Source organism: Gossypium hirsutum, chromosome D13 (genome assembly GCF_007990345.1).
Source record: "Gossypium hirsutum isolate 1008001.06 chromosome D13, Gossypium_hirsutum_v2.1, whole genome shotgun sequence".
Taxonomy (NCBI): domain Eukaryota; kingdom Viridiplantae; phylum Streptophyta; class Magnoliopsida; order Malvales; family Malvaceae; genus Gossypium; species Gossypium hirsutum.
This window is the reverse complement of record NC_053449.1, coordinates 24,052,201-24,071,692: the sequence shown is the minus strand read 5'-3', so window position 1 is coordinate 24,071,692 and position 19,492 is coordinate 24,052,201.

Here is a 19,492-nt window from a genome sequence, read left to right as displayed (position 1 = left end):
CTCCCATAGCTTTTTCTTATATGAGCAACTTTGATGCTTCCATACCAACAAGAGTACTCATTTTTTGGCCTACAATGTTGATATCCACAAACATCAACCTTCCCCTTTCATTCCTCTTTGTAGAGTAAGTACCATTGAATTGAGCTTTACTGCCCTCTTCTCATTAGGTTCCGCTTCCTTTTTTTACTAGTCGCGGACTGCTTCACTCGCTCTGAAGAGTTTTTCCTCCCATGTGGGTCACTACAAGAGAAGCACTTCACTGGCTTCGTATCGCTCTCATTAGCCCTCTTGGCATTGCCTTTACTCACGATCACACCAAGTTTCATCGGCGCTTACTTTGGCTCATCATTCCCCTTGATAGCCGAAAACAAAGCTATCTTTGGCAACTTTTCATCATATGCGTTCTCTTGCAAAGGTAGCATCTCATCTTGCTCCTCTTCTCTTTTCGGGTTGTTGGGTCTTCACTTCCCATTTTGTGGTTTCCCATTCTACTACTATCGTTGCCATCATCGCTATGTCCTTTTCATCTTCTTCATGGCCTTCCCCACCATTGCCTTTTCCATTGTGCTTAGATGACTTGAACCTATCTCTTCCTAGAACAATTTAAATTAAGGACTCTGCTAACATCATGGCTTTGTTAAGTTCCTAGACACCTTGGTGTTACAACTCCTACTTTGCCCATGGTTTCAACCCATCCATGAAGGAGAAAAAATGTTTCATTCTCGTTGAAATCAGAAATATGGAGCATGATTCACAGAACTCCCGTGCATACTCCCTAACTGTGCCCTGTTGCGTAAGCTGTGCCACAACTTTGTTCGAACTTCGTCCTCAACATACTCTAGATAAAATAGTGCCTAAATTCCTTTTAGACCTCATCTAAGTCTCAATCTCGGTTCTAACACGTCTCACATCTATGGATATGATGCCATCATAACATAGCAATTTTTAGTGAAATACATAGCAATAATATTTACCTTAATAGCATCATCCTCAATACTCATCACTCGGAAGCGCTGCTCCATTTCCCAAAGAAGTTCACTTCGCTTGTGGACCTTACCCCCTTGAACTCTTTCGGTTTGGGCATATCCATTGCTTGTTGCTTCGGCCTCAAAGCCAACATTCCATTACCCAAGACAGTCCTATAAATCTTGAGCTCTGCCTTAAGCTCAACAATCTCTTCCTTCAAAGCTGTCCCCATAGCCTCGAGAGCATCATCCTTTCCATAAGCTTGTTCTCTAAGGTACCAATAAAATCCCACACATAGTCCCTAAGCTACTCCTTCATGGATTACAGCTCCTTGGTGAGCCCTTCCTTAACTTCATCGAGTGTCTCCTTCACATCCCCTATAAACTCTTTAAGTATGACCACTCGCCCTTCTAAAGCTGACAGCATGTCCCTCATTCAACTTGCTTTTTTCTCCAAAGGTCTCTATTGGCTCAACATATTCGGTAACTTCTTTTGACATCTCAAAGGTGCGTTCATAAACAAAGCTCAGATACAACTTTCATAGGGTTAAAACTTTAGTCTCGCAATCTGTGCAGCCTTAGGCAATTCCTTCATTTCAAACATGCCTAAGTCAACCTAACCACCAACCATCGAGAATCACAAAAAATTCCTCGAAGGAACAAATTTTATAGCGAAAGCAACATAAATCAAAAGAAGGCTACAAAAACTAGAGTAGCCATAGAAAATAATGCATGAGACATGTTTGAGTAAATGCTCTCACTTTTGTATTCACAACTAAATAATGGAATACAATGGATGATTTACAAATGAGAGGAGGCTCTCTATTTGTAGTTGAGCTTCCCCAAAACCGATAATCTAGATCTAGTTATATCGATGGGTGAGATTAAGTTTATCCCTAAAATTAAGGGATTTACAAGATTTACATAATCAAATCAAGTCTAATATTATCAAATATGATTCCCCTCAATCTTCTAAGATTAGTTTCCCTAACTACCAAGGTAGCCTAATTTTTCATATTTGCATCATTGGGCCACCCAAGTTTCAATCAGACAGGCTTCTCCAGCAGTTCTTTAAATTGGTCTAGTTCTTGTTGGTCAAATGATCTCTATCTAATCGATAGACCTTGATCTACCACAAATCAATGTGGAAATTAGGCTTTTCTGACATACTTAAGTAGCTTTTTATCGAGAAAAAACATAGCTTTTAGCTTAGTTTTTCATTATTTTTGTATTATTATATTTTCAGGTAATAAGTGAAAATCTCTCGTTTTTTTATCTATTTTTTACCAATATTGGTCAATATTGCCATTGGAGGTCTAATATGTGTTTAGATGATGTAAGGATTTGTCGAAGGTTAAAAATAAGTGAGAACAACATTTAGGGTAAGGGTATCACGATATCCAACACCTAGGATCGTGATACCTCCAGCAGTATAGAAGACTAAGGAGACCCTTCAATGGTATCATGACATCCTCCTTGGGTATCGCGATATCATCTTCGTTGAATGGGTAATCTTGGACAAAAAGGAAAACATTTGTCTACCTGACCCACCAATCACACCGGTTCGTGTAGAGGCAATTTTGGCATTGAAAAGTCATCAGAACACCCTTTAAAATATCCAAAATTGCTGAGGAGGAGAGAGACACATTAACTTAGTTTCAAGTTAGTTTTTTCTAGGTTTTCTTTAGTTTTTCTCTACATATTCTAGTTTTTTATTTTTCTCTACTTCTACCTTAGATTAGTGTTTATTTTTCTACATTTACTTTTATTCTTACTGTTCTTTATGTTAGTTAAGTTAGTTAACATTGTAGCTAAGGTTTATTTACATTTCTAGGCCCTATACATTACTTTCAAGACTCTTTAAGCTTTAGTTTAATGTATTTAATTTATTTTACTTTAAATCTGTTAAATCTTGTTCCTTTTATGTTTCTTGTTTTAGATTTTGTTGTTAGATACTTTTGGTTTCATGCTTTGTAAGTTTTCTTGCATAAAAATCTCAACTTTCATATTTTTCTCAAGCTTTACTTTCATGGCTTCTTTGTTTTCCACTATTATGTTTATTTTCTTGACTTTGAGTATGTATAGCTAAACCCTTAAAGAGGTTGGCTGATGGAGATGTGGATAATGTAAAATATTTGGACAAGGGACTAGATCGTAACAAATTAGACTAATTTGAATAGAACTAAGAACTTAGGTAGTGACAGCCCTAAGAGAATATAAGATAAAGTGAGACCGGAAGGTAATATTATCGCACACCGTTCGCTAGTCCCAGATTAACCGATAGGATTAGAAGATTTTTCTATAAATCTGACAAAATTTTTCTAAGTCGATAAAATTGAGATAATAACATAAAATGGAGCCACTTGGTAATTTATGTGCTTTATGTCCTTAGTTTGAGATTTGGTAAATCACATTGAAGTCAACCAACCCCCATTTATCATTTGCTAGATAGTCCATCTAGTTTACATTTCATGCAATTTAGTCCCTAGAGTAGAATATTTAATTTTCTTAAAAACTCATCCTTTATGAATCGTCGTAATATAAAATCGTTTTAGTAGCGACTTAGCCTTTATTGTGTATGCTAGTTATTACTCAATCACCTCTTCCTTTGGGTTCGATCCTTGGAATACTTTGGTGTTTCATTGTAACACTATAAGTATTGCAACTGACATGTACGCTTGCAGTAAAATTGGGCTTTAAAAATAGCTTCATACATTTGTTGTTTTAATGCACACACGCGCAGCTGATCACACCTCCATGAGATGCATTTTGTGTGATGGTCGCGGGCTTTGTACCTCAGCCAATGACACTGTAACACCCCAACCCGAGACCGTCACGGAGTCGAATACGAGGTGTTGACAGACTTTTAAAAAATTTTTCCAGCACTGTCCCAGTCTGAGTACTAGTCGCTTCAAAAATCATATCTTGAGTTTCACCAACTCGAAATCAGTTTTGTGATTTTTCCCTGAAACTAGACTCATGTCCCCACCTATATATTTTTTCCTAGAATTTTTGGTCGGGCCCATTAGTACAGTTTATTAGTCAAAGTCTCTCATGTTACAGGGGTCGACTGACACTGACCTTTTCCCATTACGACTGGGGATATCTCTCTGCAGCAGGGCTTCAATACTAATGCCGTTTTGTTTCTATGGAAACTAGACTCAGAGAGGATCCATACATATATGGTATGACCCTAATTATCCCCTGGTCAATTTATAGTGAATTTCCAAAGGCGGAACAGTGAATCCCAGAAACTGTTCTGGCCCTGTTCCACAAGAACCCGAATATCTCTTTCTGTAGCTGTTCCTATAATTGCTTCGTTACTTCCATATAAAGTGATTCATCAGGTCGTTACATAATTTATTCACTATTTAATTCCTCCTACGAATTTATGTGATTTTCATCCACCACTGTTGCTGTCAAATCTGTTTTCAGATAAACTTTACCTATTTTGTGGTTACATGGACCACTAGGATTTTGCCCTCATAGGTCCACATGTGATCATATTTAGCCATTCCAATGGCTGATCATTAGCCAACACTTCCATTTCAAACCATAGTCACATCATGAAATCATATATATACATACATACACACAAATGGTCTAATGCCATACTCCACTTTTACAAGCCATTTTCGCATGGCTTTACACACATACAACACAAAAGAACTTAACACAGGGGGTAGTCCTATACATGCCATATCCAGAGTTCAACTAAAGAATACCAAAGAGCTTGATAGTGTAGATGACTTCGACTTCGCTGATCCCGAATCCGATAGCTAACGAACAAAATCTATAAAACAGAGAGCCAAGCAACCGGGTAAGCATTTAAAGCTTAGTAAGTCTCAAGTAATGAATCGGCTTTGACTACAGTATTACATTCACATAGTTACTAAATCACTTTATTAACACCATTCTCATACTCATACTTACTTCACACTTCACCCAATAGATACACAAGGTATCAACCTTTATAAAAGCCGAAAATTCGTTAGCCGATCGCACGAATACCATTTAAAACAAACCGACTTTCCAATGCACATGCAACATACCTTATCATTCGGGTTGGTCAAGCATAATTATTAAATTAGTTACAGCACAAACGCTCACATTCAACCCAAGTTTCTTCGGTATTTAACCGAATGCAGCCGCAAACACATTTGCCTTCGGGTCTTAGCCCGGACATATCAACTCGCATAATTGCCTTCGGGTCTTAGCCCGGACATATCATCTCGCATAATTGCCTTCGGGTCTTAGCCCGGATATATCATCTCGCATAATTGCCTTCGGGTCATAGCCCGGATATATCAACTCGCATAATTGCCTTCGGGTCATAGCCCGGATATATCAACTCGCATAATTGCCTTCGGGTCATAGCCCGGATATATCAACTCGCATAATTGCCTTCGGGTCATAGCCCGGATATATCACTCGCATATTGCCTTCGGTCTTAGCCCGGATATATCCCAATGCTCATGCACACATATATCAATATCATAACACATCCATATCATTTCTTCGTTACTAAGGCTCAAACACAAAACATTTATTAAACCTTTCAAATTTCGGCTCAATAGCCACACACAAAGAGCATAATTTCAATTGGCTTTATAACATAGTCTCTATGCACATTCGACTATCCGTCATAATATGACTAATCATTTCATATAATTCAAGTAGGGTCATTACTCGAAGACTTACCTCAAATGTCGTCGAACGACTTCAACGGCTATTCAATTACTTTTTCCTTCCCTTTATCGGATCTAGTTCCCCTTTGCTCTTGAGCTTAAGTTCAACAAAATTTAAAATAGTCATTAATCGACTATTCAAGTATTATTTTCAGAATAATATATATATTGATCCGACTTTCACACACATAGCTTATAGTAGCTTTATAATAATCAATAAATAATTCATCGGCAAACTTCCATTAATGTTTACAACAAATCACATATTCACTACGAGCTGTTTTCCTGAGCAGTAGTTACTAATTACTTATAACTGGAGCTACTAACTCCAAATCACTTGCCGTTAATTTTCCCTGATATAGACTCGTATATCTTCCATCCATAAAATTTTCAGAATTTTAGGCTTGGCCAATCAATACCAGATTTTTCTTAAAGTTTCCCCTATTTCACTAGTTGACTATTCTGACCACTCTTCACTACGAATCCAATTTCTCACTTTACAGAATTCCAAATGTGTTGTATTTGATCTCATTTGAACTAGACTCATTAAGGAGTCTAAGCATATAAATTTCATCTTATAATCATTTTTTACAATTTATAATGATTTTCTAAAAACAGAACAGGGAATCCAGCAGTCATTTTGACTCAGCCCCACAATACTTCAAATATCTCAAGATCGGTAACTCTTTTGTTTTTATAGTTTCCTTTGTAAGAAATAGACTCTTCAAGCTTTAATGACATAATTCACTCAGCTTCTAATTCAACTCCTACAATTTATGGCGATTTTCCAAATCACCTTACTGCTGCTGTCCCCAAACAGATTATTACCAAATCAAATACTAACATTAGCATTTCACCTTAATAGCTAGCTTACCAAGCCTTGATTTAATATATAATTCACACATATCACATTCAGCTATATGTATTATATTCTAATCCCTCTCTTAACACATAATCTACTAACTTGAAAATTATTTTCTAACAAATTTTAACTTACACTAAAGCCGAGTGTTACTCAAGCTTTAAGCTCATGTTCTTTCATTATTAAGCAAGTGTTATAACACAAGGATTCATGGCCGAAACCTATGCATAACATTATTCAAGATTTAAACTCTTAATGTCATTAGCAATAAGCCATACACACACAACTTATAAGTAAATTCCATCCTTGCAAAGCCTATAGTTCACTCGGCCACTCAACCCACAACCTATCGAAACTTCAATTCAAACTCATTAGCCGAACATACATATACTTATAATAAGCACATATGACATCTTCTTCAAGACACATTCGGCTATGGCATAATTTCCTTATAAAACCCAATTAATCAATCCACCTTAACCGAAACTTAACTCATACAAAACCTATCTTCAAACCATAAAATAGGTAGAAGTTAGACTAATCATCCAAATGGTGCATAAGTTTTTCCAAGAATGACATTGAACTTACCTTACTTTAGGTATCCACCTTAGCCGAATTTTCTTCCCCAAAGGCTTTTCTTCCTCTTCTTTCTCTAGCTACGGCAATGGAGGAGAAAACATAGGCTAACTTTGGTTTTTCCTCCCACTAACTTGTATTTTATTAACCTTATTCATTATTTCATTTTGTACATAAACTATTAGCATAAATAGTTTATATTATTTACTACATAACATGGCCGGCCACCATATTTAGCTTGGTAATTGACATGCAAAACCACTCCTTTCAATGCATGTACTATTGACCATTGTAAATTAGCCTCTCACTTTCAACAAAGTTTCATATAATCATATAAAAAAGATTCACATAAAGATGATCAAATTAATGCATGAAACTTTCACACATGCATTTACTCACTTCATAAACACAAATATAACTTTTAATTATTTTCTTAACTCGGTTTTGTGGTCCCGAAACCACTTCCCGACTAGGGTCATTTAGGGCTGTCACAACTCTCCCCACTTAAGAAATTTTCGTCCCGAAAATCACCGGTAATAGGTTTGGGTATCGTTCTTTCATCGAGCTCTCGTTTCCCAGTAGCTTCCTCGATCCCGTGTTTGAGCCTAACACCTTAACTAACGGAACCCTTTGTTTCGCAACTCTTTCACTTCACGAGCTAGGATCGAATTGGTTCTTCTTCATAACTCAAGTCAGATTGAATTTCAACTTCCGAGGGATTAATATGGACGGATCGATCATACGTCGAAGCATCGAAACATGAAAACATGTGAATCTTTCAAGTCAGGGGGAAAATCAATCTATAGCACTGGCCAATCTTCGGAATTTCTACGGCCCAATGAATCTTGGGCTCAACTTGCCCTTACGGCCGAACCTGAGTATCTTTTTCCAAGGTGAAACCTTAAGGAACACTTTGTCTCCCACCTGATACTCATGTCTTTTCGTTTCAATCTGCGTACGATTCTGACGATCCGTGGCTACTTCAGACTTTCACGGATTACCTTTACTTTCTGTTCGCATCTTAATCAAATCAACTCCGAAAATTTTCTTTCACCGAGCTCGGTCCAAACAATGGTGTACGGCATTTACGACCGTACAAAGCCTCGTAAGGTGCCATCTTAATACTTGATTGAAAACTATTGTTGTAAGCGAATTCAATCAAGGTAATACCGTTCCCATGAACTACTGAACTCGAGGATGCAACATCTCACATATCCTCAAGTATCTGAATTATCCGCTCGGATTGACCATCTGTTTGTGGATGAAAAGCGGTGCTAAAATGCAGCTTGGTACCAAAGCTTCTTGCAATTTCTTCCAAAATCGCGAGGTGAATCTCGGATCTCTATCCGACACAATAGAAATGGTACCCGTGTAATCTCACAATCTGAGAAACATACAATCAGCTAGTTTATCTAATGAAAATCCGTACGCACGGGGATAAAGTGAGCCGACTTAGTAGTCTATCGACAACAACCCATATCGCATCCTTCTTACTTGCTGACAAGGGCAGTCCGGACACAAAGTCCATTGTGACTCGATCCCATTTCCACTCGGGTATCATGATCGGCTGGAGTAATCCTGAAGGCACTTGATGTTCCGCTTTCACTTGTTGACATATTAAACATCTCGAAACAAAGTCGGAGATGTCCCGTTCATACCATGCCACCAAAATGACGTTTCAATCGTTGTACATTTTCGTACTCCCGGGTGAATTGACATTCGGCTACAATGGGCTTCGTTCAGATCTCGAATGAGTTCCGAATTCCTTGGAACACACAACGATTTCTGAACCTCAAACAATTATCGTCGTCAATTTGAAACTCTGATCCCTCGTTCGGAAACACTCAGCCCGTTTTGCAACCAATTCATCATCGACTTTCTGAGCTTCACGAATTTGTGAGTCAATAATGGTTTAGCTTTTAATTCAGCTACTAACACATTGTCTGGTAGAACAGACAATGCACGTTCATCGCTCGCAAGCAAACAATGACTTCCGGCTTAAGGCGTCCGCAACCACGTTAGCCTTTCCCGGGTGGTAATCAATGACAAGCTCGTAATCTTTCAACAACTCAAGCCAACGTCTTTGTCGCAGATTCAAGTCTCGTTGAGTCATCAAATATTTGAGACTTTTGTGGTCCGAAAATACATGGCACTTCTCACCAAACAGATAATGTCGCCATATTTTTAAAGCAAATACGATGGCAGCTAGTTCGAGGTCATGGTCGGATAATTCCTCTCGTGTGGCTTCAATTGTCTCGACGCATAGGCCACGACTCGACCTTCTTGCATCAATACGCAACCCAACCCAAGTAGGGATGCGTCACTATAGATGACAACTCTTTACCCGATTCGGGTTGCACCAAAATTGGAGCTTCAGTCAAATGAGTTTTCAGTTGGTCGAAACTTTTCTGACATTTCTCCGTCCACTCGAACTTAACATCCTTTTGAAGTAGCTTCGTCATTGGTGTGGCTATCATCGAGAACCTTTCACAAATCGTCGGTAATAACCGGCGAGCCCCAAAAGCTCCGACTTCAGTAACATTTCTCGGAGGTTTCCAGTCAAGTATGGCTGAAATTTTGTTCGGGTCAACTCGAATACCCGACGCGGATACCACATGACCCAAGAAGCTAACCTCTCTTAACCAGAACTCACACTTACTGAACTTAGCATATAACTGCCTATCCCGTAAAATTTGCAACACTAGTCTCAGGTGCTCAGCATGTTCGGTCTCATCTCTTGAATAGACCAAGATGTCATCAATGAACACAACTACGAACCGATCCAAATATGGTCTGAAGATCCGATTCATCAAATCCATAATACTGCCGGGGCATTAGTGAGCCCAAACGGCATCACTAAGAATTCGTAGTGACCGTACCTCGTTCTGAAAGCAGTTTTGGGTACGTCTGAATCTCGAATCCGCAACTGATAATAACCCGATCTCAAATCTATTTTTGAGAACACTGAGGCCCCCTTTAGTTGATCAAACAAATCATCGATACGCGGTAGTGGGTATTTATTCTTTATCGTCACTTTATTCAGTTGACGATAGTCAATGCACAACCTCATGGTTCCGTCCTTCTTTTTCACGAACAATACGGGTGCACCCCAAGGTGAGAAACTTGGCCGAGCGAAACCTCTATCCGTCAATTCTTGCAGCTGAGCTTTCAACTCTTTTAACTCAGTTGGTGCCATACGATACGGAGCTATCGAAATCGGCGTAGTCCCAGGTACAAGCTCAATACCAAACTCTATCTCCCGAACAGGTGGTAACCCGGCAATTCTTCAGGAAAACATCCGGGTATTCACAAACCACTGGCACAAATTCAGGTTTCTTTTCTAGTTCTTGGTCATCCAGTACATACGCAAGGTATGCTTCGCACCCTTTTCTCACATATTTTGGGTCAACATTGAGGATATTACAGCGGGCAACCCATCCAAATCCGTAGACTCAACTCGGATTACTTCGTTATTTGCACACCTCAAATCAATAGTCTTGCTTTTGCAATTCACAACCGCATCATGCACGGTCAACCAATCCAACCCAAGGATAACGTCAAATTCATCAAACGGCAAAAGCATCAAGTCTGCTGGAAAACAGGAACCTCGAATTGCTAGGGGACATTTCTTACACACTTTGTCGACAAGCACGTAACGACCCAAGGGATTTGACACCCGAATTACAAACTCAGTAGACTCAATAGGTAAAGTCTTACTGGATGCTAAGGTTTCACATATGTAAGAATGAGTAGAACCGGGGTCAATCAAAGCAATTACGTTAGTATCAAAGAGAGTAAAAGTACCGGTAATAACATCAGGCGATGAAGCATCCTCGCGGGCACGTATAGCATATGCTCTAGCAGGTGCACGAGCCTCGGATCCGGTCGTAGCATCTCTAGATCCTCTCTGACCACCACTAGCATTGCCCATATTTCTAGATGATCTACCTCGAGCAGTGGTAGCACCCGGTCTCCCACTCTGATTTACATTCTGTTCAGACAGCCTCGGGCAATCTTTAATGAAGTGGTCCACTGATCCACACTTGTAACAGGAGCGGTCATGGAATCTACAACTCCCCAAATGCCATTTACCGCAATGTCGACATTCCGTTCGGCCTCGACGTTCATTCCCAACACTGGCGACTGAAGTGCCTCGTGTACCCACAGGGGGTCGATCACGATCTCGTCTAAAAAGGCCCGAAGTGCTTTTAGACCGGCCCACATCATCTCGAAATTTCTTCGATGCCTGTTGATGAGACTTTCCCGAGAATCTTTTACGAAACTCCCCGGTTCCCACATCAACTTTTTGTTTTTCCTTTCTAAGCTCTTCGGCTTTACAAGCTCGCTCGACAAGTACTACGAACTCTCGTATCTCAAGAATGCCAACGAACATTTTTATATCTTCATTCAGCCCATCTTCGAAGCGTTTACACATAACAGCCTCGGACGAAACACATTCCCGAGCGTATCTACTAAGTCTAACAAATTTTCGCTCGTAATCAGTAACTGACATAGAACCTTGCTTAAGCTCGAGAAATTCCTTCCGTTTTTGATCAACAAATCTCTGACTGATATACTTTTTCCGAAACTCAGTTTGGAAAAACTCCCAAGTTACTTGCTCCCGGGGCACAACAGAAGTCAGAGTACTCCACCAATAGTAGGCAGAATCACGTAGCAAGGAGATAGCACACTTTAGGCATTCATCGGGTGTACAAGATAGCTCATCTAGTACCCGGATAGTGTTGTCCAACCAGAATTCAGCTTGCTCGGCATCGTCGCTATCCGTAGCTTTAAATTCAGTAGCCCCATGTTTTCGGATTCGGTCAACTGGGGGCTTATTTGACCTTATTTGGTCAGTTACCGGAGGTATTGTAGGTGCGGGGGTGGTGTTTGTCGGGAATGGAGGTTGTGGAACAGCCGTATTAGTTCGAATGTATTGGTTGAACCAATCATTCATCACGTTATAGAAAGCTTGTCTAGCTTCATCGTTCGGGTTACTCGCATTAGGTTGAGAGTCCACCGGCGCTGTCCCTTGTGCGGGAGCAGGCGCTACACTCTCGAGATCATCAGCTACCGCTCGGTTGGGATCGGGATCCATTACTATAAATAAACACATTTGCAAATGTCAGAAATCACCACACTATCAATTAATCACATAAAATGGCATGTATAGCTAGACCCCAACACATTACGGTAGTCCTAGAATCGACTAAACCGTAGCTCTGATACCAATCAATTGTAACACCCCAAACCCGAGACCGTCACCGGAGTCGAATACGAGGTGTTGACAGACTTTTAAAAATTTTTCCAGACACTGTCCAGTCTGAGTACTAGTCGCTTCAAAAATCATATCTTGAGTTTCACAACTCGAAAATCAGTTTTGTGATTTTTCCCTGAAACTAGACTCATGTCCCCACCTATATATTTTTTTCTAGAATTTTTGGTCGGGCCCATTAGTACAGTTTATTAGTCAAAGTCTCTCATGTTACAGGGGTCGACTACACTGACCTTTTCCCATTACGACTGGGATATCTCTCTGCACAGGGCTTCAATACTAATGCCGTTTGTTTCTATGGAAACTAGACTCAGAGAGGAATCCATACATATATGGTATGACCCCTAATTATCCCTGGTCAATTTATAGTGAATTTCCAAAGGCGGAACAGTGAATCCAGAAACTGTTCTGGCCCTGTTCCACAAGAACCCGAATATCTCTTTCTGTACTGTTCCTATAATTGCTTCGTTACTTCCATATAAAAGTAGATTCATCAAGGTTCGATTACATAATTTATTCACTATTTAATTCCACTCCTACGAATTTATGTGATTTTTCAATTCCACACCACTGTTGCTGTCAAAATCTGTTTTCAAGATAAACTTTACCTATTTTGTGGTTACCATGGACCAACTAGGATTTTGCCCTACATAGGTCCACATGTGATCATATTTAGCCATTCCAATGGCTGATCATTAGCCCAACACTTCCATTTCAAACCATAGTCACATCATGAAATCATATATATACATACATACACACAAATGGTCTAATGCCATACTCCACTTTTACAAGCCATTTTCGCATGGCTTTACACACATACAACACAAAAGAACTTAAACAACAGGGGGTAGTCCTATACATGCCATATCCAGAGTTCAACTAAAAGAATACCAAAAGAGCTTGATAGTGTAGATGACTTCGACTTCGCTGATCCCGAATCCGATAGCTAACGAACAAAATCTATAAAACAGAGAGCCAAAGCAACCGGGTAAGCATTTAAAGCTTAGTAAGTCTCAAGTAATGAAATCGGCTTTGACTACAGTATTACATTCACATAGTTAACTAAATCACTTTATTAACACACATTCTCATACTCATACTTACTTCACACTTCACCCACATAGATACACAAGGTATCAACCTTTATAAAAGCCGAAAATTCGTTAGCCGATCGCACGAATACCATTTAAAACAAACCGACTTTCCAATGCACATGCAAACATACCTTATCATTCGGGTTGGTCAAGCATAATTATTAAATTAGTTACAGCACAAAACGCTCACATTCAAACCCAAGTTTCTTCGGTATTTAACCGAATGCAGCCGCAAACACATTTGCCTTCGGGTCTTAGCCCGGACATATCAACTCGCATAATTGCCTTCGGGTCTTAGCCCGGACATATCATCTCGCATAATTGCCTTCGGGTCTTAGCCCGGATATATCATCTCGCATAATTGCCTTCGGGTCATAGCCCGGATATATCAACTCGCATAATTGCCTTCGGGTCATAGCCCGGATATATCAACTCGCATAATTGCCTTCGGGTCATAGCCCGGATATATCAACTCGCATAATTGCCTTCGGGTCATAGCCCGGATATATCAACTCGCATAATTGCCTTCGGGTCTTAGCCCGGATATATCCCAATGCTCATGCACACATATATCAATAATCATAACACATCCATATCATTTCTTCGTTACTAAGGCTCAAACACAAAACATTTATTAAACCTTTCAAATTTCGGCTCAATAGCCACACACAAAGAGCATAATTTCAATTGGCTTTATAACATAGTCTCTATGCACATTCGACTATCCGTCATAATATGACTAATCATTTCAATATAATTCAAGTAGGGTCATTACTCGAAGACTTACCTCAAATGTCGTCGAACGACTTCAACGGCTATTCAATTACTTTTTCCTTCCCTTTATCGGATCTAGTTCCCCTTTGCTCTTGAGCTTAAGTTCAACAAAATTTAAAATAGTCATTAATCGACTATTCAAGTATTATTTTTCAGAATAATATATATATTGATCCGACTTTCACACACATAGCTTATAGTAGCTTTATAATAATCAATAAATAATTCATCGGCAAACTTCCATTAATGTTTACAACAAAATCACATATTCACTACGAGCTGTTTTCCTGAGCAGTAGTTACTAAATTACTTATAACTGGAGCTACTAAACTCCAAATCACTTGCCGTTAATTTTCCCTGAATATAGACTCGTATATCTTCCATCCATAAAATTTTCAGAATTTTAGGCTTGGCCAATCAATACCAGATTTTTCTTAAAGTTTCCCCTATTTCACTAGTTGACTATTCTGACCACTCTTCACTACGAATCCAATTTCTCACTTTACAGAATTCCAAATGTGTTGTATTTGATCTCATTTGAAACTAGACTCATTAAGGAGTCTAAGCATATAAATTTCATCTTATAATCATTTTTTTACAATTTATAATGATTTTCTAAAAACAGAACAGGGAATCCAGCAGTCATTTTGACTCAGCCCCACAATACTTCAAATATCTCAAGATCGGTAACTCTTTTGTTTTTATAGTTTCCTTTGTAAGAAAATAGACTCTTCAAGCTTTAATGACATAATTCACTCAGCTTCTAATTCAACTCCTACAATTTATGGCGATTTTCCAAAATCACCTTACTGCTGCTGTCCCCAAACAGATTATTACCAAATCAAATACTAACATTAGCATTTCACCTTAATAGCTAGCTTACCAAGCCTTGATTTAATATATAATTCACACATATCACATTCAGCTATATGTATATATATTCTAAATCCCTCTCTTAACACATAATCTACTAACTTGAAAATTATTTTCTAACAAATTTTAACTTACACTAAAGCCGAGTGTTACTCAAGCTTTAAGCTCATGTTCTTTCATTATTAAGCAAGTGTTATAACACAAGGATTCATGGCCGAAACCTATGCATAACATTATTCAAGATTTAAACTCTTAAATGTCATTAGCAAATAAAGCCATACACACACAACTTATAAGTAAATTCCATCCTTGCAAAGCCTATAGTTCACTCGGCCACTCAACCCACAACCTATCGAAACTTCAATTCAAACTCATTAGCCGAACATACATATACTTATAATAAGCACATATGACATCTTCTTCAAGACACATTCGGCTATGGCATAATTTCCTTATAAAACCCAATTAATCAATCCACCTTAACCGAAACTTAACTCATACAAAACCTATCTTCAAACCATAAAATAGGTAGAAGTTAGACTAATCATCCAAATGGTGCATAAGTTTTTCCAAGAATGACATTGAACTTACCTTACTTTAGGTATCCACCTTAGCCGAATTTTCTTCCCCAAAGGCTTTTCTTCCTCTTCTTTCTCTAGCTACGGCAATGGAGGAGAAAACATAGGCTAACTTTGGTTTTTCCTCCCACTAACTTGTATTTTATTAACCTTATTCATTATTTCATTTTGTAACATAAACTATTAGCATAAAATAGTTATAATATTATTTACTACATAACATGGCCGGCCACCATATTTAGCTTGGGTAAATTGACATGCAAAACCACTCCTTTCAATGCATGTACTATTAGACCATTGTAAATTAGCCTCTCACTTTCCAACAAAGTTTCATATAAGTCCATATAAAAAAAGATTCACATAAAGATGATCAAATTAATGCATGAAACTTTCACACATGCATTTACTCACTTCATAAACACAGAATATAACTTTTAATTATTTTCTTAACTCGGTTTTGTGGTCCCGAAACCACTTCCCGACTAGGGTCAATTTAGGGCTGTCACAAAAAGGGGGAGGATGCTTTACTAGTGTGTATATGTGTGTATTAAGTGTTGAAATCGACCCCAAAAATAGACAAGCATATTCGGCCAAGGGGAAAGAAATTAGCTAATATGTTGTGTTGATGCATGATTTTTGCATGTATGAGACTTTAATGTCTAATGTATAAATATGGGCTAAGTGCCTTGTGTTCATCTTTTTGATGCCTAAATGATGAAATCAATTTATTTGTTTAATTAAGCTCAAGAGCAAAGGGGAAATAAATCCGATAAAGGGAAGGAAAAAGTGGTCGAATAGTTAGCGGAATCGTTCGACAACACCCGAGGTAAGTTCTTGAGTAAGAGAGCTTAAATTACGATGTGATTAAATCATGCTCTATGTGTGGCTATTGAGCCGAATGTGCAAGGACGATATGTGCCTTGTGTTTGAGTTTCGCAAATGAAAATGAAATATGAATGTGCCATGAATTATTGTTAGATGTGCATGATTAATTGAATGCTGTCCGGGCTAAGTCCCGAAGGCTTTGTGCTAAGTGAATATATCCGGACTAAGATCCGAAGGCATTTGTGCGAGATACAAATTCCGGGTTAAGCCCCGAAGGCCTTTGTGCGAGATACTAAATCCGGGTTAAGTCCCGAAGGCATTCGTGCGAGTTATTAAATCCGGGTTAAGTCCCGAAGGCATTGTGTGAGTTACTAAAACCGGGCTATGTCCCGAAGGCATTTGAACGAGGAGCTATATCCGGTTAAATCCCGAAGGTACGTGATTTGGTAATGAATGAGCTTGCTGTAAAATTCCAGCGAATACTCGAAAAACATCCCAATATGGGGATATGTTACGTATGTGTTGAATTTAATCGAGCCCCTACAAATAAATGTTCGCTCAGTTGATAAACGAGCTACCGGCCTTCGGCTAAGTTAGTCTATTGTGTATGTACATAAGGGTTGTTAATGTTGTGAAGCAAGTTTGATATCGGTAAATTGCGTATTGTGAAATATTCCGTTTAGCTAAATGCGTGTTATTCTTTGTTTATGCTGGAATTCCTTGCTCAAAACTTACTAAGCATAAATTGCTTACTCGTTACACTGCTCCTCTGTTTTATAGATTTTTGGTTCTCCAGCTATCGGACTCGGGATCTTGAAGTCGAAGTCGCCCACACTATCAAAGGCTCTTTTGGGTACTATTTTGGTTGAATTTTGATATGGCATGTATAGGACTACCCATTGTTGTTTTTCGAGTACTTTATGAAATGTATAAGTGTACAGCCATGCGAAAATGGCTTGTAGAAGTGGAGTATGGCATTAGACCATTCGTGTTTATGAATGTATAGATGGTTTCATGATGTAACTCTAGTTGGAATGGAAGTGTTGAGCAAATGATCAGCCATTGGAATGGCTAAGTATGATCATATGTGGGCATATGTATGACAAGGCCCTAGTTGGTCCATGAAACCCCGAAAATAGGTAAGGTTTACTTTGAAAACAGAGGCTGACAGCAGCAGTGGTGTGGATTGGAAAAATCACAAGAATTCGTAGGAGTGGAATTAAATAGTGAATAAATTAGGTAATCGAACCTTGATGAATCTACTTTCATATGAAAGTAACGAAACAATCATATGAACAGTACAGTAAGAGATATTCAGGTTCTTGTGGAACAGGGCGAAAACAGTTTCTGGATTCCCTGTTCTGACTTTGGAAATTCACTATAAATTGACCAGAGATAATTAGGAGTCATACCATATATGTATGGATTCCTCTCTGAGTCTAGTTTCCATAGAAACAAACGGCATCAGTATTGAAGCTCTGTGCAGAGAGATATCCAAGTCGTAATGGGAAAAGGTCAGTGTAGTCGACCCCTGTAACATGGGAGACTTTGACTAATAAACTGTACTAATTGGCCCAACCAAAAATTCTAGAAAAAAATACATAGGTGGGGACATGAGTCTAGTTTCAGGGAAAAATCACAAAACTGATTTTCGAGTTGTGAAACTCAAGATATGATTTTTGAAGCGACTAGTACTCAGACTGGGCAGTGTCTGGAAAAATTTTTCAAAGTTTGTTAACATCTCGTGTCCGACTCCGGTGTCGGTCTCGGGTTCGGGGTGTTACATTAAATTGGTATCAGAGCTACGGTTTAGTCGATTCTAGGACTACCGTAATGTGTTGGGTCTAGCTATACATGCCATTTTATGTGATTACTTGATAGTGTGGTGACTTCTGACAATTGTAAATGTGTTTATAGTAATGGATCCCGATCGTGACCGAGAGGTAGCTGATGATCTTGAGAGTGTAGCGCCTGCTCCCGCACAAGGGACAGTGCCGGCAGACTCTCAACCTAATGCTAGTAATCCGAATGATGAAGCTAGACAAGCATTCTATAGCGTGATGAATGATTGGTTCAACCAATACATTCGAACTAATATGGCTGTTCCACAACCTCCATTCCCGACAAATACTACCCCCGCACCTACAATACCACCGGTAACGGACCAAATAAGGTCAAATAAGCCCCCAGTTGAAAGAATCCGAAAACATGGGGCTACTGAATTTAAGGCTATGGATAGCGATGATGCCGAGCAAGCTGAATTTTGGCTGGACAACACTATCCGGGTACTCGATGAGCTATCTTGTACACCCGATGAATGCCTAAAGTGTGCTATCTCCTTGCTACGTGATTCTGCCTACTATTGGTGGAGTACTCTGACTTCTGTTGTGCCCCGAGAGCAAGTAACTTGGGAGTTTTTCCAAACTGAGTTTCGGAAAAAGTATATCAGTAAGAGATTTGTTGATAAAAAACGGAAGGAATTTCTTGAGCTTAAGCAAGGCTCCATGTCGGTTACTGATTACGAGCGAAAATTTGTTAGACTTAGCAAATACGCTCGGGAATGTGTTTCGTCCGAAGCTATTATGTGTAAACGCTTCGAGGATGGGCTGAATGAAGATATAAAAATGTTCGTCGGCGTTCTTGAAATACGAGAGTTCGTGGTACTTGTTGAACGAGCTTGTAAAGCCGAAGAGCTTAGAAAAGAAAAGCAAAGAGTTGATGAGGGAACTGGAGAGTTTCGTAAAAGATCCTCGGGAAGGTCTCTTCAACAGACATCGAAGAGATTTCGAGATGATGCGGGCCAGTTTAGAGGCACTTCGGGCCTTTTTAGACGAGATCGTGATCGACCCCCTGTGGGTACACGAGGCATTTCGGTCGCCAGTGTTGGGAATGAACGTCGAGATAGAACGAAGTGTCGATATTGCGGTAAATGGCATTCGGGGAGTTGTAGATTCCCTGACCGCTCCTGTTACAAGTGCG